This window comes from Amia ocellicauda, chromosome 3 (assembly GCF_036373705.1).
Source record: "Amia ocellicauda isolate fAmiCal2 chromosome 3, fAmiCal2.hap1, whole genome shotgun sequence".
NCBI lineage: Eukaryota > Metazoa > Chordata > Actinopteri > Amiiformes > Amiidae > Amia > Amia ocellicauda.
The window spans coordinates 26,225,792-26,250,364 of NC_089852.1; the positions used below are offsets into that span (position 1 = coordinate 26,225,792).

Sequence of the window (24,573 nt, forward strand, 5' to 3'; positions counted from 1 at the left end):
GCCGGGGGTTGGGGAGGCGGCTGGTAGATCCCTGGCTATTTCCTGTGAAAGTAGTTTCAGATGTGCCTCGGTTGCGTTTGTAGCCCTCCTGCGAATCCATGAATTGGCTCTTTGATATTTCTGAAGCTCTTATTTACTGTGGACGTGGGCAGGCAGTGCCCACAGAGGGACAGCAGTCCCTGGGCCTGGATCCCCTCTTAGCCAAGGTGTCAGTGCTCCTGTTCTTCACTATGGCCCTGATGTTTGATAAAACAAAGCTGTGGTGTACAGCACTCGAAACTGTGTTAGCGACAGTGCTGTAATGGAAAGGTATGCAGCAGAATAGTCATTGCCTGGGAGATTCTAAATACAGAAATGTAGCAGACACATGCACAAAGAAAAAGGTACAAGTAAAGGGAAATGCCGTGTACAGAAATAACATTTTAAAAGTGAAGATTGTGTGTAAATGAGGTGACTGGGATTAGACTACTGTTAACCTACATCTATCACACACACACAAAAAAAGAACTTGGAAAAAATAGGTACATATTTTATTGACCCTGCTGTTTTTTTTTTCACTTTTTGTTTGTCCCCCGCATTTGAAACAAAAGAGAGCAAGAGGGAAACTTGGGCTTCGTGTTTCACTCCGTTGCAGCAGTTAAGAACTCTCTTAACCCTCTGAAAGATCGTGTTCCCTGACGCCAGCACCCTGAAGAGAGGCTTGCGTGTGCACGATCAAAATAATGATGAAAAAACACACATCCTACATGCGGTGGCCCAACCTGTTCCTCTCCTTGTGCCGCGACACACCGCGCCGAGCAGAGGCAAAAATGCAAATTCCTGGCGACCAAGTAATCCCGAGGAGAGCGGGAAGAAACAGAGAGACAAAGGAGAGGAGCGTCAACAGAGGCCTGGGGAGGCCGCGCAGTGGCAGCTCTGAACGGACTGGTTTACCTAGGTGAGGGATTAAAAGGCTGGAGTTACCTGCCCTTCAGGTAACACAGCCTATGCCTGAATACTGCACTGTTGCTGCTGCTGTGGTTGTGTACATGCTTTACATTAGCAATAGGTTCAGGTTCCCAGTGTGTTAACTAAAGGGTTCCTTTTAATGGAAGTTTAAGATCTACATGTCATTGCCTGTAATCCTATTCACCCCAGTGCTGCGATCCTCGTGTTATACACTTAACCAGGAGGATAAAGCAGACATAACCTGCTGAACATATTCAAATTCAAGTGCTGGTTGCCCATGATATTGCAAAAACATTCACATGTTTTTCATTCACATTGACATGCTCCCTGTTTGAAGATGTTTGCTGACAGGACAGTAACAATGAAAATACAAGAAGCATGAGAAAGAGGCAAATTTATAAAAAACAAACAAAAAAACAACAACAACCCAGAACTAGTTCATGGATTTATGTGTATAGCTTAAACTATTGTTTTAGACTGTGGTCACACCAGAGGATCATGCTAACAAACACTGTCAAAAGCGTTTTTCAAAGTGTCTAATCTAATACAAAAAAACTGTCAACTGAGAGGAGTTGGAATGGCCATTGTAACAACAAAAGTTCAACTGTGGTATGACTGGAAGTCCCGTCTTTAGTCTGGTCTTGGGAAGCTCTTCCCTATTGTCCAGGACGACGCTGCAGGAGACAGGAGTGTGGAGTTAGCCCCACACCGACCATTATAGCGTTCTATAAAAAAGCAAAGGTCTGACCTTGATCTCCCACCGCTGCTACAACCACCCTCACCCTGAGGGAAGGACACTGCTCTTTACAGCTGTTTAAGCACAACAATTAACCCAGATCAGGTTCGGTTCCTGACTTTAAGCCCAGCTCTGTAAAGTGTTTAGTTCCTTTGTGAACAGGAGCTGGGAACAATGACTGCTGAAGCCCGCTGCCTGTTCAGGGCGCCGATTAAATAACCGGGGAGCTCAGGTTCTGAGGACAGTGAAGCGTGTCAGATGCATGTCACAGAAAAACACTGCACAATAAGGGGTTTCAAATCATTCTCCTTATGGCATTAGGTTGGGCTTAACGTGGCAAGGGGATTCACTTAAAGATACTAGTAGAAGATACTGAGTCCGATTGGCTGCTTTTCAAGCCAGAAAAAAAGATTTCATCATGAATTAATGAAGGAATTAGAGCTTTATTCTCTACACAGTAGCTTACATCATTGTGGCATTATTGTGGTTGTACAATTATATAAACACAACAATTAATAATTAAAAGCGAACACGTTGCCTGAAATTTGTGATTCTTATTTTCGAGTCATTATTTAACTAAACATTTGTACCAATCTTACATGCAAACAGCCCTACTGTATTTTACCATATGCTCCCTGGAAAGACTAAGTAATAAATCACCTCATTCATGCCAGCCTGGAATTTATATCAGCGGTGCAGGATATCGCTGGTTATGAATAAAACTGCACACTGTCAAAATGCATTTCTCACAAGCAAACAAACTCCTTAAGAACAAGGGCATGTATATAATACCTCACAACAGCAAACAGGAGACGGAGGAGATGCGAAAGGGTCTGTGTCAGGCATTGGCAGAACACCGATATTTATACCACGAGCATCGGCCTTCCCCCTATTCATCCATTCAATCATTCAGATACTTTACACACTTTACTCTACCCTGTCATCTTGTTTACAGCACACATCCAAGGTGGGAGTCACAGTGTGTCAGAACGGCCCTGCCATCGATCGCGTGCCATCGATCGCTTACAACGTTGCCTGACAAGAGTGTGAGTAACTGGTGAGTAATACTGAGAGTAATGCAGCCACCATGAGCATATGAAACCTGCTGCTGGAGCCCAGAGGTGCTTTGTGCTCCAGGTAAAAAAAAAAGAAGACAACATAGACCAAGCATAAGGCGCTGGTTGTCCACACAGTGCCATTTAAACTCCCAGAGACACTCTATAGGCAAAAACTATAGAAAATGTGAACTTCTACAACATGTACATCAACCTCCTCATATATGAATGTCAGGCATGGCACACACAAACTGTTAGGAAAAATAAACCTATTTTTTTAATCGCTGATTGAGGGGGGGGTTGCTGTCTGTCTTGTGAAAACACCGGACACAACCTGAGAATCACAGAACCATCAACATTATGCAATCCATGATAAGAAGAGCATAACAATTGATCTAAAACCTTACATTTATTTGCTTAAATTTCCTATGAAAACAAACAAACCCTAAAACTAGTTGGATATATATGTAGCCTGTTCCATAACATATTCACGGTGATAACAGAGATAAACAACAGCTGGTCTTGAAACAAATACCACTGAATTCTGCTTTTTACTTTCTTTCTGTTTAAAGTAAAGCAAACATTAAAATTAAATTAAAATACTAAAATAAACCAACAATGGGAACAGTCTTAAATGCTAACCCTTTAACCCCTGGTCCCATAAAACCATTGTGTCCGAGTGCTCCAGGTGTTTAACCTTGTCATATTAAAGAAGTTGTCACACAGACAGAGCTCGGGAGGAGAACAGTGAGAGGGCGGCAAGGCAGGAGGGCGCGAGGGAGGGTGGGGATTGGTTGCCGCAGTTCTGCTAAGCGACAGATTGTCTGCTGCTGTCTGAGACTGCCAAAAACTTCAAAGGCAGCAATTCCGCTCGTCTCATCTTTGAACCTCGCCGAAGCCTCCTACCCCCGCCCTGCAGACACAGCGCTCTGCCATCTCAGAACAAGCGCTTGCAGGCTGGGTACGGCCCAGCAGGCACTGGGGCACACTCTACACAGCAATGTCCTAATCTCAACCGTCAAGAATGCAGGAGAGGTGTAGGTGTGTGTACAAGGCTGAGAGCCGGGGGGATGGGTGGAGGGGTGTTTATTTGTGTGTTTGTTGTCAAGATCACAGTCACAGTGGTAGACAGTGTTATGTTTGATAGCGGGCTAGCAGGTAAGATCATTTTTCCAGTGGACAATGTCAGATATCTCTGAAGGCTGAAGGCTTGTATATTGTGACATACCCCCAATGAAAGTTTTCTGTGTACTGCATTGTATTGTATTGCAATGAATTTTATGTTTTTTGTCTGGGAAAAAGAAAAAAAAAAGCTGCCCCAAGCTCTGCTACATTATGCTAGATGTTAGTGGAAACCCAGCAGAATGGTAACAAGTATTATGAACACACACAAAAAGAAAAAGGAAAAAAAAAAAAAGAAAACTGAACAAAACACCCTGAGAAAGGGTGCCTTCACAGTCTGGCTGCAACTCCCCATGACTGCGTTCGGTTACATGGTAAAAGCACACGGGTCACAAGAAAGGGCCGAAAAAACTTGTAAAACAACAGGTTTATTCGTTACGAAAAGAATGATTTATGAGGCTAATTATCTTTTCCCCCCCACTTACTTTATATATATATATATATATATATATATAGTTGGAATTAAATTATACATTAGAAGAAGGGGAATTAATGACTTTCCATGGAGAAGGAGTAAGATACCTTTATGCTGCTTTTCCTGTTATTAGGCTTGGCTGAGGGCTGAGGGTGTACTGCTGAGGGTTTCACACAGGCTTCCCCCAGAGGTCCACCTTAAATCTGTGTTTCTACTCAGGCATCTGATTGAAGCCAAGGCACAGCTAGGCAGACTCAAAGCCTCCATGGGCAGGCAATAAGATTGATGGGGACGGCAGAGCTACCTGCAAATAACATCAAAGCAAAATGGGATACATTCACATATTTCTCAGGTGAACCAAGAACCTAGCAGCACACCTCAGTGAGAAACAAGCCCTACAAGCATTGTGTGTTTATTTTGGCAAACTGGATTGTAGCCCTGTTGGGGGTGCACAGTTCCTGACAGTCATAGCGTTACCCTGGTCACGTTGGTATATTTAGTCTACTTTAGTAGGTCTCCCTCCCTTTATCTTGTTCTCAGTTGTAGTCCTTCAGGGTCCATGTCTGCCAGTTCAGAGGTGCAGCAATTGTTTTGGGGACACATGGCAAACAAAAAATCTTCCCCAACACCGGTGTGTTCTGTCGGTGGAAAAATATGACCTCTATCAAAACATCACAAAGGAAAATGGTTAAAAAGAACCTACTAAGCTGAAAGTCCCTAATTTTTTTTAAGTATTTGACAAAAATATTGTCCAACAATAACACAAACTATTTTTATTAGCTCTCATACTTTATAAGATTCAGGCATCACTTGAAAAAGATATTTGGCCATTCCTGGGATGCTCAGATGCCAATGCTATGTTTTGGTCATCTCCTTGTGGATCACCTAAATATAATGGATCATAACAAACCTGACAAACTGAACCATAACCGTGTGAGTTTGGATGAAGCACTTCACCTCGATATCTGTTGACAGGTTGTTTGTTTTCATCAGGCACTGACTGTGGGTCATTTCCCCTATAAAGAAAACCTTTTCTTCTGTTAGTTGTGGCCCAAAGCTAATCTCAGAGATGACTCACAGGAAATGTTAGGATGCAGGAGGACTGTGTTTGACTACAGGGCTGCACGCCACTTCGTTAAAGAGTGACTCCTTACTGCCCATCTGCTGTCAGACAAGCACGGGTGTCTCTGTGACTCAGAACAGGGATTCTGGAGACACTGAACAACACACTTATGAGAATTTCCTTACCTGCAGTCTGGTGGAGCTCTGTAAGCACATCTCCAAGAAGAACAGAGCTGCCTGTACCCTTTGAACTTTACTCCCAGTGCCAGGGAGGAGGGGATAGCCAACCAAGAGACAGCCAGGCTCTCACCACCTCTGTATGTCCAGATGTTTCAGGGGCATCCTCCATGGGATCATCTGGGAGACAGTGGAAACAAACAGTGATAATGTGAGGAATCCTCCTGGGAAAGAACTGCCACCCGCCTAAAAAAAAAAAAGGAAGACGAAAAACTACAGCAGACAGCCCCAGGTGTTTCTCCGTCAGTAACTGCAGAACATTCACAGAACTGCTGCAAGAAGCCAGTGCAGATGTCATGGACGAATGAAAACAAAGGTGGAAATTGCTCATTATTTTTCTCTCTCTAGCCTCTGGTGCTGAAATCAGTTAACAATAATCAAAGCGGCTCATTTCAGTAATTGTCCAACCGGTGCAGGAGAGAATCAGATGACAGCATACACACCATCTTTGTGATATAAATGCTCAGCCCATTCTCTGCTATTTCATGAAAGCTGAGACTTTCAGCTTTCTAACGATGTGAAGCATTCTCTGATATGAAAAATTAGTTTTTTATACCCTACCTGCTTTTACGCCCCCCTTCCCCCCCTCCACATTCTGAAATGGGGGGGTGGCAGGATACTTGGTCTGAGTATTAATATAAAATCTCAGAAAATATTGACAATCATGACATATTCTGGAACCAGACAGTCTACTGATCAAAACAAGACCACGTTTTGGTAGAAGCAATACACACCCGTAGAGTATATATACTGCATTAATTGTTAGGTTGTTCTGAACAAAACAAGCCTATTTGCAAAGAAATCTGATCGATCTGTGACCCCCCGGGTTCTGAATGATGGCGGGCGACACGGAAACTGTGAATAGGATGTGTTTGAGAATGAAAAGCAAAAAGAGAATAAGCTTTCAAACGGTGTGCTCATTGTAGGAATACAGTGAAACCTCTATGCACAGGAGCTGCATGTAACACTGCCAAATAATGCTTAAGAGGGTGTAGTAACACAGTATATAACTCTGAAATGTACATTATTTTTCAGTTTTTGGTAACTTTTTTAACCTCTGGTAGTTTACTGCTTACCTTTGTACCATTTCAGGTTATTCACTGGACTTGAACTGCTTAAATTTCAATAAAAACTGGAAAAATGGGGGTGTTCTAAAACTTTTGACCGGTAGGATACACATAGAAACAGTACACATAGGTATCAGAAAGGGAACTGCTGAGGGTTTTGTTGGTGTGATTAAAACCCCTTGAATGACACACTGCACATGCGCAACAGGCCAAGACTTCACAACGCTCCCACACACTCATGGCTGCCGAGGTAGAGCCAGGCTAAGAGAAGTCAAAGCCTTTGACAATCCTGTAAGGTATAGGTTCTAATAAGGCTGAGACTTGAGATTGACTCAAGAAAAGAAAAGAAAAAGAAAGAAAAGCTGGAAAATCGTCATAATGTGAGCATGCTCTCAACCATTCGGGGTCAAGGCCACTTCAGACCGACGAGGAATAATTGAACCTCCAAACTGCAGAAGACTGGCCCTTTACATCCGAGTGCCGCAGAGAGCTATTTGCATTCCAGCAGCGAGAGCCGAGTCAATTATGCCATTTCCCCTCCAATTTATCTATCTCTCACCCGAGATCAATGGCGGCCGCAGCTGGGCCCTTCAGCTGCAATGGCCATGTGCGGCGAGCAGATGGAGAAGATTGGGGTTAAGCCCGGTCTGGCCCCACAGAGGAAGAGCCCAGCGATTGTCTCCATTCCTAATGTCAGGCAGTGAGGGTGGACGGAGAGAGGGGGGGTGCTGCAGTTTCTCAAACTTGAAAAACAAAACATTGAATGGAAACGAAGCCCCCCAAACCGGACTCTCTTTTTGCTACTTGAGAGAATATGCCATCGCCCTCGGCCTCACCCTCCTATCCCACCGCACAGTTTCGCATTTGTGGTTTTATTTTTTCAGAGACAGGACCAGCAAGCCGTTGATATCCACACAACACACCCGCATCCGCAATGTGTTTCACTACCGCAGAACACCGTAATCCAGGCCTTTCCAACAAGAACACGCACTGGGCCAGACAGAACAGCCAGACGTACCCCCGTCTGAGACACAGTAACACGTCCCAACCAAGAGTCTCAAAGTGAACCTGAGTTTGGGTTTCATCTCAGAAGAAATACCTTCCCCGGCCACTGCTGCCATGTGGCTGCGGATGTGGTGGACTCGGAGCAATTACAGTCAAATTATTGCAATTTTTAAAAGTGGATGGATTGCTACCAATAGCTCCCTCCTTCAGGTTACAAAGGATGGCTTAGGAAGGACTTATTATGGAGGCTTCAGCTGCAAAATAGAGGGATTAGGGCAGACAATGGGCAGCAGACACCTCACAACACCTGTGTTGCCCTCCCCCTCTGGATGTTTTGTAACGAAAAAAAAGCCCGCCGACCCAATTACAGCTGTCCAAAACCTAATCTCTCTCCAGATACCCTGACTTATGGGCCATAAACATATTCTTCTCAGTCTTCATCGAGGCTGGCAATTGCCCCGACGACGGGAAAAGAGGGCTTCATCTATTCTCCCGCTAAATCCTGGTGATCAATCATTTAGATCTATAATTAGGCCTCCGTGTCAAAACAGTAACCGTACACTTGACAGGGGTTGCGTGGCGAGAAGATGATGTCAGACTTAGAGTGCACTGAACAGTGGACTCGCTCACAAGAGCGGTGATCCTGTTATCAGCACTCACAGATTTCAAAATTAGTTAACTGTGACCGTTCTGGAATTATACCAAAAGCAGGGAGGGGGATTAAATAAGGCCCCGGTAAATTCAAGATTTGACTCGGAACTACTTCTACATGTTACTCCCGCCCCACGACACACTCTCTCAAATTTGGCTCTGTAAATTCATGTCCCCAAGTGAAACACTATATCTAAACTGAGACTGCATCAACTTATTATATATTCATTGAACATTTATAAAAAGCCCACTGTTAAAAATACATGCTTCTACATTTTCTTTTGGATTTCAAAGGTGATGACCAACAGCATAGGAGACATGTTTGGAGTATTAAGTGGTGCTATCTGACATAGTGCATGGGCAGAACGACCAACACAGATAAGCCTGAAAAATATTATCTTTCAAAACATGTAACCGAAGATCATTTCTCCAGCTCCAGTGGCAGTGATGCATGAAACTGTCCTGCAGGGTCCTGTGCCGTACCGATCCTCAACATTCAACATGTGCTTTCTCTTTTTATTTGAAGGCAAAACAAAGGATTACAAGAGAACGGAGTGACAACAAACAAGTGCAGATAGCTGGCTGTAACGGAAACATTGGGATCCTTTGTCAAGGTTCTTGCCGTCACTCTCCACTGCTTCTAATCTGGAGTAAAGGACCACGGTAACTGGGTGGCAAACAACTTTTAAAAACACTCGGTGAAAATACACACAACCTTGCATAACAAAAATAATAGAGAGAGATTTTGAAAGCTTATTAAATGAATTAAAACATGAAATGTCAGAAAATACTGCCTGGTGTGGAAAGCTTTGGGACTCCCTAGATTCAGGTTTATGTGGGGTCACCTCCTGCCCTCTGTGTCCCTGTCTCATCCTCTGGTCTACACTGTGACTGGCAGACACAATAAGACTGTAAAATGTCTTGTTTCCTGGAAGCCACAATCTCCAGACAGCACTGTCAGTCACACAGAAAGGATAATTATAGCATTCAATTACAGATCTCAAAGATGACAGTTAAGAGGAGAGCACAAAGGGGCAACCGTTTCTGGCAACTGGTGACTTTGAACTAAACAAGCTACACAGTCATCTCTTTCGTTGTGCTTGGTAATGGCTGGGGAGCGTGTTGTCACATCTCTGAGTCTTACCATTGTCACGGTGAGCAACTGGAGGTGGGTGGGTGGGGTGGCTGGGTGTAGGAGAGGACTGGAGGGGCGAGTGGGATTAGTGTTGTGCATCCTGCTCTCATTCTGATTATTTTGACTGTCTTAAATACCCCCTCACACCCCCGAGGGGAAGTGGGTGTTTCAAAGGCTGCTGCAGGGTTAAGGTTTGAGTTTCCTGGCTGAAAGTGATGGGGCTTTGAAGGTTAAAGAAAAAAAAAGACAAATTCCACGCTGTCTAATAATGGATTATGGTTGTGTCTTGGAGGGAGAGTCCAGGGACGGCACCCTTGGGCTGAGAGGGGGTTCAAAGAGAATCCACTTCATTACCAGAGCAGCTCCAGAGATTCAGGTATGCAGGTTGATGAAGTAGTCATCAGCTCCCTCTAGGATATGTATATATTTTTTTCCCCATTTCATTGATATCTCCTCCCTTTCCACTTGAGGAATTAGGGTTAGGGCTTTAATACTGCAAAAGCAACACTAACCAATTATTTTGCCCCATTATCTGAAACACCCTTCCTGATAGACCCAGACATGCAGATTCACTGCTTTATTGCAAGTAAATTGATAGTGATGCATTTGCCTATTCATCTTATTTGTAGAAAACACTCTGGGACAACTGTCCTGCACAAGTTATTTTCATGTTGTTTATGTTCATGTTCAAAAAAATGTAAAAGCCCTCAAGGCTTAACTGGTGAAAAGACTATTATTATTAATGTTATAAGGATTTATACAAACTTGCAGGCAGGTCACCATGGCGATGACCTCTTCCCTTTTTGACCTGTCTCCCACACAAACACACATGCGCGTGCACACACACACACGCACACACACACAGACAAACGCTCACCCGAGTGATAGGCTGGTATGTGCTATCTTTCCAGTTGGCTGAACTTTAAAGAGAGTGATGAAGGATGCCCTCTTAGCACGACAGGCAAGACACATCAGAACAAATTCCAGCGAAGCCCATTACCCCTCCACCCAGCCCACCACACCTATCCTCTCTTCCTCCCCTGCCCTGGAGACAAGGCCCCCTCCTCCACTTTTGGGCCTGTGGGGGACCTCTGCAATCACACACCCTGGCCCTACGCTGCTCCCAGACTTCCAGGGAAGCCCAGGTGCTTGGTGTGACTCCACAGGCGGGCCCTGTCCTGGGGTTGGGGGACAATAGTAGGGTGGACTTTATTCTCTATGATAAATCACAGACATAGATGCATAGATTTTATTTATTAATGGAACCTTTCACTATTATTATTTTAGCTTTTATTTAAATTCTGTGTGCATAGGTTTTAATCTGTGTCATCTCTATCCAGATGCATTGCTTTGATTTATTTATTTATTTTACCTTCAAATGGGACGCGTGTAGAATAGGCAAAGCAGCCTTCTACATTGACTGATCGCATTGTAAAGAGCTTCATCTTGGTTGAGCAGTAAGGGGGAGGACACAGAGACAATGGCTCACACACCGTCACTCACTGCCTCCCCTTGACACGTCACCTGCCAGGGAATGAAAAACACACATCTTTATGGTTATTTCCAGGTTGTTTTTTCCCGGTCAATAAAGAAAAGTACAGAACGTGAGACCAACATTTGTTTATTATTAATTTTCCTATTATGGCATTAAGTTAGTTATTCATAAGACACACTGATGGATCCTCAGATCACCTAATTCTAGATCAACCAGAAGACAAAGACAAAACTGTGAGATAAGCTCCAGTATAAGAGCCACAATTGATTTAAGATGGTTTTCCAACTGGTGACCGGTGTGGCAAAAGTCCTCTCTCAGGTGGGTGCTCTCTGCCACCATCTTAAAGACATGAGCACCGCACGCCCTCCGCTCTCACCTCTGACGCACAGCTGGGCCCCAGCCTGGAGAGGGAGTCAGCTTTCTGCTGGGAAGCAACAAGGCCTCCAGTCGAGGTAGCTTTGAAGTTGTGGAATGGCTAGAATCCGTACAGATCACAGCCCTGCCTCAGGTGAGTGGCGTGGGAGGAAGGGCAGGAGGAAGAGGGGGGGCTGGGGGTGTCATAGTAAGGTCTAGCCATACACTAGTGTCTATACACCTGGACATAGAGTGTGAGTATGTGAGAGAGAGAGAGAGAAGACAGGGTGTGTGCATGTACGGGGTGGGGTAGGGGGTTAAAAATACAACGTGAGACCTTTCAATGTGCATTCAGGTACTAGGCTTGATTTACAGAGCCTGTGAACCTCTCTGATAAGGAAACACAAATGGACACGCACACACGCACACACACACGTACACTCGCACACGCACACACGCACACACGCACACACACGCACACTCGCACATGCACACACGCACATACACATAGCAACAATGACGACGGTTAACCTTTCAATGCACAAGCTTGACAATAAATGCATACCAAATCCACAAGTGATCGTATTTCTTTTCACGACTCGGCAGCTGCAACAGAGAGATACCATTTGGTAAAATTGCATTTTTCAGGCTTGGCTGGGATAACTGGACACACACATTATAAAACAGAACTGCGGCCATATATACTATCTGGAGAGATAAATGTGTACCCTCGCTTAAGATGAATTTTATGAAAATATCTCCTGGTTTCTCCTGGCAAACATCTGACTGAGTGTTTGTGCTTCAAAGCAAGCCCATTAGAGCCCATTAGAGCCCGCTTGCCTTCACGGATGCAGATGCAATGTGTTGTGGTTGCTTGAGATTGACCTCACTGATCTAGGAAAACCTCCGTACTCCACTTCTCCCCCATCATGTCTGGATTCAAGGTTCACTTTGGAAAGGGAGTGTGACATTGATGGTGTATTTTGTTGAGCTTAAAATAAAAGTAGGAGTGCCATTTCTGAGAGACATCACGTTATACATCGCCTTTTTTTGCATGTGTGATATTTTTGCCTATTACTTTCCAAAGATTTTAGTGTTATCTGCAGTGGTCGCACCCTGATGACTGAAGTATACGAACTCACTTTGCAAACCCAGTCAGTCGAGCAGTGGTTTGGCCTTCCAGTGGGTACACGTCTGAAATCTCTCTCTGCTGCTGGAGATAGTGTCTATATTGTCCAACCATAATGCGAGAGAAGAACCTGGAGCTTTCTGTTTCAGTATCTGTAGTCGGTTTCCACGGCCACCTTGAGGGACGTCTGTCAGACAGCAGCCTCTTAGAACCACACCCCCAGCATGAATGCATTACTACATGAAAACGAAACTAAGGCATGTTTTTTTAAATAGGTTTAGGCTCCTTACCACAGTGGCATGTTAAAATACACACAGTTGACCCAGGTGCAAAGATGAAACAATAATTAATAAATCAATAGATAAATAATCAAGCATGTACTTTGAGGAGGTAGCATGTGGACAAGAAGAGCTGTGCACTACACTGTCATGGAAAAAAACAACCCCCCCCCCCAAAAAAAAAAATAGAAATGTCTGGTTGAAATTGCTGCCCCCCCGACAGACAGCTCTGTCCTGGGGGATTAGCAAGAGCTAGCGAGTGTAAATGAATCCCTGTGAGTGGAGCTGCTGCCCCGCTTGTCTCACCTGCGCTCACAGCTGTGCGCTCACTGTGCTGTAATGCTATAATGACGGCAGGCCTCGGCCCCAGAGAAACACAATGTGATCAGGTTGAGGGGGCTGTGAATGGGGACTATTCATTAGAGGGGGCTATTTAGATCATTCCAACACCTGAGTAGATCCACAGTCACTCTCCTACAGAGGGGGGAGGGAGGTTCATGATTAAATGGTCTGCTTATGTGCATCTGAGCTTCACAGCCCATGCACAACGCTCGTTTGGACCCAGTGGATGCCGCTCTTGTCACTTCCTGTTTGCCATCACTGTTTTTGAATCTCTACACCGCTGACTTCGAAAAATACTGGTGAATAATTTAGAATCACTTTTATTTGCATGGTGATTTCCTTCTCCTTCCTGTAACTTTTCTAAAGCAGAAGAGAGTGTTGGGAGGATAACTGAAAAGTGCTGCTTATCGTTTTAGACACATCTGGCAACTTTGGTATGAAAACCTACCAAGATCACATCTAGGGAGACGAAGTTCCTGCTAGGTCTTGTCTTTCACTGATGGAAAGAATGAAAAATGACCATTGCCAATTTTTTAAATTTTGTTAACTGCAGTGTGACTGATATCTGATACTGGGGACACAAATCGTGATGAGAAGTACACAGTTCCGCTGCCACTGTAGTACCACAGTAACATGGTTGCCTAATAAGGACATTGATCGAGATAGGATTGTCTTAGATTGTGTTCTGCTTTGTCCATTCATGTGTACATTGCCAGCACTGCTGGAATAAAGCTGTGCTTCTGGAATTGAAAAAAAAAACAAATAAATAATGAATAAAAGATTGCTTTCCTGAGTTTTTAATTTGCCATGATTGCACTCCCAATGGGAACGTGTGGCAAAATCACCGCAAGGAATCACTGCGAGCTGAAGGAAAACTTAATGACACTACGTGAGAGACTGAGGTGCAAACATGAGGCCTAATTACTGACGAGTGCCTGATGACAAGTTAACAAGGGAAGGGGTGGGGAGGTGGAGGAGAGGTGCGCGTGGAATAAAATACAGTCAATACAGTGGAGCACGCAACGCAGCTCTGAATCTCATGAGACGGTTATCAACAATTAATTTTAATTCTCTTTAATGGAAAAATACATGCTCCTCATTTTCAAATTTACAAATTAGTGGTTAGGAGCCTGGGGATAAACAGAGGGGGGTGGATGAGGAGGGGAGTACAGACTGGGGAGGAGGAGTTACAGCCTGCTTGTGAAGACTATGGCGATGTTCTCGCAGGGCAGGGAAGATATCTGTAGACATCACAGCCCTGATGGCATTTTCTTCTTCTTCTTCTATATTTATTTATTTTAACCAAAAAAAAAAAAAGTCCAAACTTGCCTGCACGCACCACTTAATTAAAATAATCAGAACATGCAGCTTTCCAGGAAAGAAAGGCTGGAAGACTCCACTTGTGTACATGACCTTACATGGCAATGCTGGTGAAGAGGAAACCCCCGCAAAAGGGACACTTATAATCTGTCCCTGTGGCCCTTCTTCCAGGGATCTGCTTTTGTATGGGCTTATTCCGATCAGGCAACCCAACACAACTCTATTATCCAGTCTTCTTACCACACTTGCACACACATGGGGCAAATAGCACCCTTCTGCTTGAATGTCTGCTTCGGGCTGTGCCAAGACACCGGATACGTGTATGTGTGTGTGTGTGTGTGTGTCCGTTTCATGCTTGCAGTTGACTCTCACATATATTATCTGTGTCCACACTGCTCACTCTCACATGCAGGACGGTGTCCTGTCTTTAGCTCAATGCCCCACAGGGAGCATTCAGAACAAACCTGCCTCGGCCGGCTTTATCAAGACAGATACTGGACTGAACAGGGCTGCTTTCTGCAAATAGTCTGAGCTCTGAGTGGTGGGCAGTTTCACAGAGTCCAGAAGCACAACACATTACAGACTACCAATTGAGAGACTGCATGATGGTAACAGAGGCATCGAGTCACAACTCTCCACCATGTAGCAGCAGTGCAACAATGGCAGAAAAAAGAACATTCTTCGCATTTTTTCTTTTTTTAAACCTCAGTCCCCGGGGTAAGATCTGCAATCCTGAAAGTCGAGGAAGGTTCTGGTTTTACATATTGCGTGCATTTGTGGCCTATCATTTCACATTTTTGTCAGTCGCAAGAGACAGGTGCTGTGGGATGATGAAAGTGTGAAAATCTGCTGCTGGTTTGATTGTTTGGCTTTGTTTTTTGGGTTCAGTGTGCCAGTAGTGTTTTAATTATTATTATTGTTATTATTAGTTTCAGTAGCTTTTCAGCTTTGAACAAAATATATCTGCAGAAAGTCTCTTTTAATACTTTTTGAACTCTTCTACATCTCCTTAATTGCTAGTTTGATTTCAATCCATAATTTAAATAAAAAAATGAACCAGATGTGGGGATATATTGAGAGATGTGTATATTTGTTTCCTTCAGCAAGATACCACTTGAACAATCATCAACCATAACCACTTTAGTGTTTAAACAGAATCACATTAATGATAATAATACAAATGTGAAAACACCAAAAATGAAGCAGGCATACTTTTAAAATGAATATCATCATTAATAATGTGAAAAACGACATCTTTAAACTTCTACATTTTCCTCTTCCCCTAAGACACATTTTCCTTCCATTAGCCCACAATCCCAGCAGTGACCTCATTAGCTGGAGAAAGAACAACACTACCATGGCTCTATTTGATGCACATGATATTCTTTACGGTCAGGTCTTTGGGGAGAAATATAATTATTTTCTCATAGGACTAAACATCATTTAATTACCAACAACAGCTGCCTGCCCCCAGGAGGTCGGCAGAACACAGTCTCCAAGTTGGCATATGTTGCTGTGTTGCCATGCTTGGGCTGACCCCCCAGCCAGCCAGCCCTGGCCATTCAAAGTCCAGTGTCAGTACCAGGCCATAGCAAAACCCCTGCCCCCACTTACTAACCTCAGCAAATGCTTTGAGTGGAAATTCCCAATTCCTACAATCCACATGTGGCTTGAACCCACTCACACTCCCACACACACTTCTTTGACTCGGTCTTAATATTTTTCTTCTCCAGTTTAATGGTGTATTGTGCCACCTCAGAAGAAACCCTGTCTGCATCCCGAGATTCTTCCTTCAAACTGTCATCCCCACCCTGCTCTCATCTCTTTGGTGGATCGAGTTACTGTACCTGCTGCTGAAGCTTCACTGTGCTCAACCCAGTGCCATCCCCTCCTCTACCCCTACTGCCACCCCCCCACATTGCCATCAGCTGAATACTGAAATAACCCCCACAGCAAGGAGCTGCACAGAACTCTCTATCACATTTCACTAAGGGCACAGGCAACAAGACTGTACAAAACACAAAACATCACCTGCACTTGTCCACTGTAACTCATATTCTTTGGATTTTTAATTTCACTTTTGTAAGCATCAGAAAGGAAAGTATACTAAGGTTTTTCATTGTCAGGATTGTATGGAATTGTGTTAGAATTACATGATAATGCAAATTAGCATGCAAATTGTTAAATCCTATATACCTCCACCTGGATGGTGAAAAAAGCAGTAAGGTTAAATAGGATATATTCAGGTGCAGATTGTCCTGAACCTGTTACTTTATTGTTCAATCTACGCCCGTTCCATTCCAGCCAGGTTGGATTTATTTAAGGATAGTAATGTCATACGTGTGCAATGTGATGAGATGAAAGGCGGCATGATGATTAAATTCACCAACCCTGTTCACAGCCACTTGCAGTCACATTGCTATGAACTAAACAGTGTCACTCCCTTGTTTTCCATGGCATGGTGCATAAACAGGTGAAATAGTTTCAAATAGTTTTATGCAATGCTGAAATGTGTACTGTAATTGGACTGGTTTAAGAGCACAAACTCGTAAGTGAAAATGCCCCATAGCTTAAACTTTGCTTGGTGTCTGTACATACAACATGGGCAACACAATGTTCAATGCTGAGAATCAAAACCAAGTCACACTCTCCAGCTGTGGTTTTTAAGAGAAGCAAAACACAAACCGGGTGCTAAGTAATTTCCTAAACCTCATCTGCATCTCTAAACAAACTCCTTTCAAAACGTAACAAAAAAAATGTTGCCCCTTATGAGCCTTTCAAACAATTTAAGGAAGTGATTTGGAGGTTGTGAATTACTTTCCAACTGGATTCTTCTTTTGACCAAAGTGCCTTTGGTGATAGTATACATCACGGTGGTGCTATACATGACCACTGAGTCCAGAAGGCCATTTAGGACTTTCACCTTTGAACAGTGTCTGAGTCTTAGGTGTGGACCCACATTCAGGTGGGAGACACTGGGGACCCCTGCACAGGGAGCCAGATTGCATAGTGTTCCCTAATTAGAGTGGGAGAGACAGGAAACTCAAGCTGCCACACAGCACCTGTTGGGGTATTTCTGACACTTTCCTTCTTCCCAGAGCCTTTCATCTAGCAACAACAGGCACAATGTGCACAATGCTGTCTGGAGTTACAGCACAGCCCCGATCGTGTGTGCAAGAGTGCCACGAACAGAACCCTAGTCCTAGTCGAACACAATGGTGCAGTCCAGAGAGAGCGTCTAAGCCAACTGGTTAAAGCTACTTCAGGGAGGATCAACATCATGGTGTTGGGCATTTATTGAGGTATTTTTCTGTCACTTATTTTCATCTAATAAGGAAAGGAATTTATTTATGCCTTAACCTCCGGATAAGTTCTGACTGGAAAATGTATTAATTCAGGTGAGACTCAAAATCATCTATATATATAGAAATTATAGTATTTATGCCACAGACTTGGCTCCTGGGTGTTGTATAGGTTTGATCGACTTTAGAAGCCACTACTACTGCAGGGTATACAGTCATACTGCAGCTCTGGCCATTACTCTCCGCTGTGTCAAAAGACACCGCGGGACGAGGAGGAGCCATTTAGAAGAGTGCCACAGTAACATTAAACAACATAATCAACCAAATGAGGAGATACTTCTATTCAACACTGCAGTGGAAGAATTTGGGGTGAAGCACACATGGACATAATAACCGGTCCTGTGTTTTACATTAAAAGGGCAGCGAAACGTGCCCTGGGTGACATGCAGTGAGTCAGTGGCAGACCCAGGGTTAGAACCTGGCTTCTCCCAGCCCCACCCACTGGACCACCTAGCCTCTCTACACGGTATGAAGGTTTTACAATCTGTGTGTTTGTGTGTGTGTGTGTGTGTGTTTCTGCGTGTCTAGCTCTCTGGGCAGTGCAGGCACAGCAGGTGGGTGTGAGGTGGAGGAAGGAGGTTTAGGCTGCACAATGCTGGGCGTCCCCCCTGGTGATTGTTAAGAGAGGCCCTCCAGGGCACAGTGACGACACAATCACACCCTAGGCCTCCTGCCAGGTGTTTGGCTGCTGGGCAGTATCTGAAGCAGCAGCCCCTAGCAAAGTTCTCTAGGGTAACACTGTACAGGGTGTGTGTTGGGGGTGTGGGGGGAGTGTGCGTTCATCTCCTGCGTTAAAGGTGCAGTATACATCCGTCATGACATGACATGACATTCCTCTGCCAAGAAATAAATAATAATAAAATAATAATGATGTGAGCTAACGTTGTATACCATTTAATTGACCACGCTCCACAGTGTGTACATTTGAACTGTCTTGCGGATCACTATCGTACCAAAGCAGAGACCCTTTGCCACTGGGTAAAGGAAAGGCTTATTCAGCTGAGAAGATACAAAATTAAAGGATTGGAATGATTTCCCCCAATCCCTCCATCTTGAGATGCCCCAAAAGTATAATGATCACTAGAACACGGCCACAGCTTGGGATAACTGGATTTATTTAATATAACGTCAGTCTGTAGGTGCAGTTCATAAACAACCATGGGGCGGGGGGTCTGTTATGTGCTTCGAATGAAAAGATGTGAAATACATTATAAACAGATGCCAGCCTTAAATTAAATTCAATACGACTCAAAGAAGAGGTTGTGGTGATTTTCCCACATAATTGCATCATGTTTACCACTTCAGCCTAAGAGCACGACCACAATTACTAACCAGTTTCTGTGGCACTAACCTTCCCCCGGCTGTCCCTGCAGATGCCTGTATGCCGATAACCTCTGTGATTGCGATCAGTGTAGGTGATGTGTGAGCTTCTGGAATGCAGCTGAGGTTTCCCAGACACGATAAGGTGGAGCGGATAGCCCGGCAGTGTGTCTGATCTCGCTCATGTCAGCGGTGTGTTACACAGGCCGGGCCGTGTACCGACTAGCACATGAAACACATCGATCTTGCAGCGGCAGGAGCTTCGGGGGAATCAAGGAAGTTTATTAAAGCCAGCAAATAAAACCGTGATCAAATCAAGGGCGTTCCAAACAGCCCAGAGCCAAAAGAGATTTGGAAAGGAATGGCAGAAGGCAAGACATGTAGAGTCATTCAGTTTGATTCCTTTCACACGGTGTTTGTAAGAGTATAGGTTGCACCATTTAAAAAGCTAATGTTTTGAATATATAGCCACTATAAAACACTTCACTTGTAACATGAAGTATGGATGTTAAGTTGTGCTTTCGAAATGGTAAACTATCAAAGGCCTATGACACTTTGTTTTCCACCTGCCGAAAGCTAACATCACTGCAATTCTCTTTGGTGTATTTTCTAAATTTTTTATATTAGACGCATCCCCCTATGGCAGGTTAGATAAATGAATAGATATGGATGATGGATTGCCAGAGAGATAGCTGAGGCAAATAACAGCCTCAGATCACCTGCTATTTCTGGGTGGTTTTATCCACTTTAGCATCGAATAAGAGCAAATCATTTACATTTACAGACATTTAAGATGCATTACAATACCTTCCGTATCCTTTTTTGCTACTTTATAAAATGAAAATGAAAATGTACAGATGCTCTGCTTATCACCACACTCTGTAACATTTGACAAAGAAAGTTGTAGTATCCCGTTATTCAGGCTTAGCAACTTCATTAATTAATCTATGCTGCCGACAATGAAGGTGTCAGGTACATGTGGACGTAAACAATAATGAAGTGCACAATGCACGACTAATTTTTCTTGAATAAATTCACAGGGTATAATTAGCCCTATGAATTCACGTCCCGCACTATGAATCACTTTAGGCTACGGATTTATCTGAGCCAGGAAGCTGAATGGAAGAGAGGATTTGACTGGGGCTCTCCAACAACAGCAGTGGAAGTGGGGCCCAGAGACCCCTAGGCCTGGGAGCTGGAGCTGCCGGTGGACTGGATGGCAGCTGAACAAAGGGAGCCAAAGGGAGGGAATGAGGAGACAATGCCCTGATATCACCATGCCGATCAGTTGAGCAGGTAGGCTTCAGCCAGCAGAGCTACTGGACAAGCCCCCCAACTGAGCCAGTAAACCCTGGTCCTTACAGGTACTTTCACAACACACCGAGGCACAAAGACGGAGGCAACAGTAGGGCTTTGAGGATTACAGAGAGAGAAAAGCCTTTCAGGGCATGCTGGTTAGAAGCACAGCAATGCACCACTGGTTTTAACAGAATACATTAGATATAGAGCTGTCACTCCCACAATACTCAATTAAACGGTACAGTGTGTCTACAGTGTATAGACGTTGACAAAAACACAGGCAGGTGGTGAACAGAAAGCACCACTCAAACTGTTATCATATTCTGTGTGCAGCTTTGTATACACCATAAGAAATATATTTTCTCGTTTTATGCTCTGTGTTAACTAGACATTTAAGAGTAGGGGTTAAAAATGGATGTTGTTATTACCCGTCTGTTTACGGGCTGTAATCATTGGTTTTGTTTGGGAACACAATAAAACATGGTCATCATAAAATTACGCAACATGAAGAAGTATGTAGCCGTGACTCAGGGATGAGGTAGTCACATTCTTCCAAACCTTTTGGAATTTACTAGGCTTGTAAAAATGCATAGGTGTGCTGACTAAAAATACAAGCTTGTCCATCCACCTGCGACTATAAAACACACCGGACGACGTTAACGAGGCAGTTACTGGCACAGATGGAGAGATGCAGTGCACACACAGGCAGCTTCCGGTCCCCATGAAAGCAGGCTGTTCAGTGGCTTTGTTATTGTCATGCGCTGTTCCCATTGACTCCCTCTGCTGCAGCCCCGAGGCCACATACCTCAATGAGTCGGCTGGCTTTGTATTGTCCTTAGAGAACCTTAAAACGCCCAACCAGGTCTTTCTACAGCTCCCTCCCATCCTCCCGTTCAAAATGCCTTCAACCCTGGGGCAAGGAATGCCTCACAAACACCATAACCCCCCCTGCCCTCACCCCCCTCCATCCCTAACAAAAGCAACAAAAACAAAATTCAGACCCCTTGCACCTGAGAACACCTCCTCAGACAATGCTGGCTCCTGCCCCTAGCCCCTGCTCCACTTCCCACCTGTGGCTGTGAGAGTGGTGTCATGGCCAATCCCCGAGCCCCCCGAGGACTCAGCCAAGCAGATGAGTAATGCCCTTCAGACCTATGGTGTGATGGGGGGGGGGGGGGTTCTCCAGACTCCTCTAATGGCTATCAGGCTGGCAGGCTACTACTGTACTATTATAGTACTGGTACTAATACTAGTTTTATTTTTCTTTATTTGTTCAATAATGAGGAGGAAAAGAAGCAAAATACACAGAGAGAAAAGACAGAGAGACCACTTCTATGCTGTACATCTGTAAGGACACTTTGTGGATTAAAAGACTCCACAATTCATATCTGTTTTTAAAGGCACAGTGCCCACCAGGACACAGCTGCTTGTGACGGTGCACTGCGGGTGGAGTACACCTGAGCTTATTTGCATTTCTGTCATACTATTAAACTGGTTCTTCTTCATCATATTAATATACTGCATATTATTTAGGACTGTCCTAGCTTGTAAAAGCATTTAAAACATTTAAAGCAATTCATCTGGCAGTTCCTGGGTTAGGCGCTGTCCAAATGATGGACTAGATTGATGGCTGGCTTCCAAGTTTGAAGCCACAGGTTGAACAAAGCAGCCAAACTGGATTTCTCCACACAAACACACACACGTGTCCGTCTGTATTGACTGACAGTGTGTAAAAAGACAAAATCATAATTTTAAAAAACAGCTGACCATGCATTCTCAACACAACAATATTTGTAAAGTTTTCAGATCTTGTGCTTCACCTATGAAGAAGCATGATGATAAAGTCCTAGCGCTCACAGGTATCCTCCTGTGAACAAGCCCAACAGCAAGGTAAACGGCTGCTTAATAGGCTTCTAGCAGATTGTTCCCAAGCCACCACTCAAGGGCGACACCACAGAGGAATCTAAATTCCCTCTCTTTTGCACCACGCAGAGAATACTCTAATGACAAAACGAGGCCAATATTGGCAAACAGCTCTATCTGGGGAGGAAGGCCCCATGTGAAAGGACATGCTCAGCCCTGCTCCACACTGGAGAGAGAAAGAGAGAAATAACAAAAACACAAGACGGAGGGAACAGAAAGGAACAAAACAATGGACAGATGGTGGCAACCAACCCAAGAGAGTGAGGATTGACTGGGCGAGAAGGGGAGTCTCTCACAGCCGTGCACAGGCTGAACTGTCTCCCCTACCCTCGTCTCGCCTCGAAATCACGCAAAAGCATGCCAGTTCACTTGGTTTATTCAACGGCCTGGCACAACCTGGGTTCCACTGGCCTGAAAAAAGGGACAGGCAGGCAGATTGCGATTGTGTTGTGCAAAGCAAAACCCTGTGCAGTGAGTGAGTGACACCTCTTTGAAAATAAGCGAGCTAAAACACATGGCGGACGAGACAAGCACAGTCACATGTTTACATCCCAGAGCACTCTAACGCAAACCCCACAGCCGGCAGCCAGCTGCACGGGTGGCGATAGAGCCAGATGAACCGCCACTGGATTAGAAGCTACTTCTGTGGGGAATTGTAGAGGAGACGCCACCGAACAGGCTCCACACTGTGACTAAGACAGTTGGCATGGAACCCAGCCCAGCCTGTGCTCACAGCTACCCGGCCCCAGTGGAGGTTTCGGGCGACAGCCTGGTATTCATTGGCGTAAAGGCCTCAAGCCGACTACCTGCCCTTGGGCTTCAGCCAGAGCAGCTGTCTGCGGCCTTCTCTCAATCACGTCAGCCCACCGGAGGACTTCACACGCTGCTCACGTTCTGGAATCAATCTTCCCAACTCCAGAGGGGAATGTAAAAATCAAATAAATAAATAAATAACAAATAAATATAATTAAGAAATCATGCTAACAAAATAAAATATTAGAAAAATATGCTAACAAATCAACAACAGCTTTAGATTGGGGAGGAAGTCATTTAATGTAATACTAACTGCACAGTCACAAATACATTCAGGGGTTTCAGTCTTCCTGTGAAATAGCACCCCCTGCCTCTTTAAGTCTAATAATTATGACATTTTTCCTGTATGGGATATTTATTAGTGGGCTAAGCCCTGCCGTTGCCCGCTATGCTCACTGTATTCTGGCAAAGTGGAGCTCAATTCGAGGCGATTGTCTATTCAGACTCAGAAGCCGGGCATAGACATGGGCATACACCGACTGACAAACAAGTATACACAGACCAGTACTGTAGTGATAAAATAATAAGCGTTATACAATATGGGACAAAGATGAGGCTGCAATATGTCTGTCTTTTACGACACACCCCTATCACCATCACTGGTATTTACTGCAAAATAATTCACCTTCAATACATAATTGTATTGAAAATAACACAAAGTAAACTATTGCATAACACACTGTTAAACCGTCCCTGAAATGTCAGCGACACAGACAGATATTTTGACCAAATGTAGCCCGAATTTGTAATTTAAAGGATCAAACAAGGGATACATTTTGGCTGTGACTAGGGTTAGTGCTGTCATTATGTTCAGAGGTGGGTTGCATTTCAATTGAGTAAACTAAGAGGTTTAGTTGTCTAAAAAGTGATGGTTGCAGTGTGGGTGTAGCTTCAACCTCTAGAGATCACCAGGGCTGGTGTTCTGGCTATTGTTATGGAAAAGAATGACTGACTCTGGTTTAATACAATGGTGTACACTCTCAAGTCTTTCCATTTGGCACTGCAGTACAAGGTCACAGTTTCGAAAAATGCTTCAGAATGAGCTGTTAGGGCAATTAATTATTATCCATGGATATTACATAGACAGAATCAGATCAGGTCCACAAACATAAGTACCATAGCAGCTAGGGAGGCAAGGAGTTGGAAATAAAGCATACAGAAACTCTTTATTTGATGCTACACACGGCACGTACAGATGAAAAAAATATATGAAATGCCGCTGACGTATTCTGCGTTCTGGACTTCCCTAAATAAAGCTGTCAGGTTACTTCATTGTTTATTCATTTCCATGTCATGTAACTGTACTTTTTTCTCCTTTTTCGTTCTGGGTGTGCACGTGGCTCTTTGTCAGACTTGGCTGGAACGTGGCTTTGGAGAGCGGTCTCCATAGCAATCGGGTAAACATAAGGAAACGCAACACCTTATTGTGTTTGCTGACGGGCCCT

General features: G+C 44.2%; 1 long non-coding RNA gene across 1 annotated transcript; it reads left to right on the top strand.

Moving 5' to 3' along the window:
• Positions 1–600: 600 nt before the first annotated feature.
• Positions 601–9,497, top strand: LOC136743867 (uncharacterized). Its single transcript, XR_010815858.1, has 3 exons — positions 601–937; positions 2,640–2,741; positions 8,885–9,497. It is a non-coding gene; the product is annotated as an uncharacterized LOC136743867 (long non-coding RNA).
• The last annotated feature ends 15,076 nt before the right edge of the window (positions 9,498–24,573 follow it).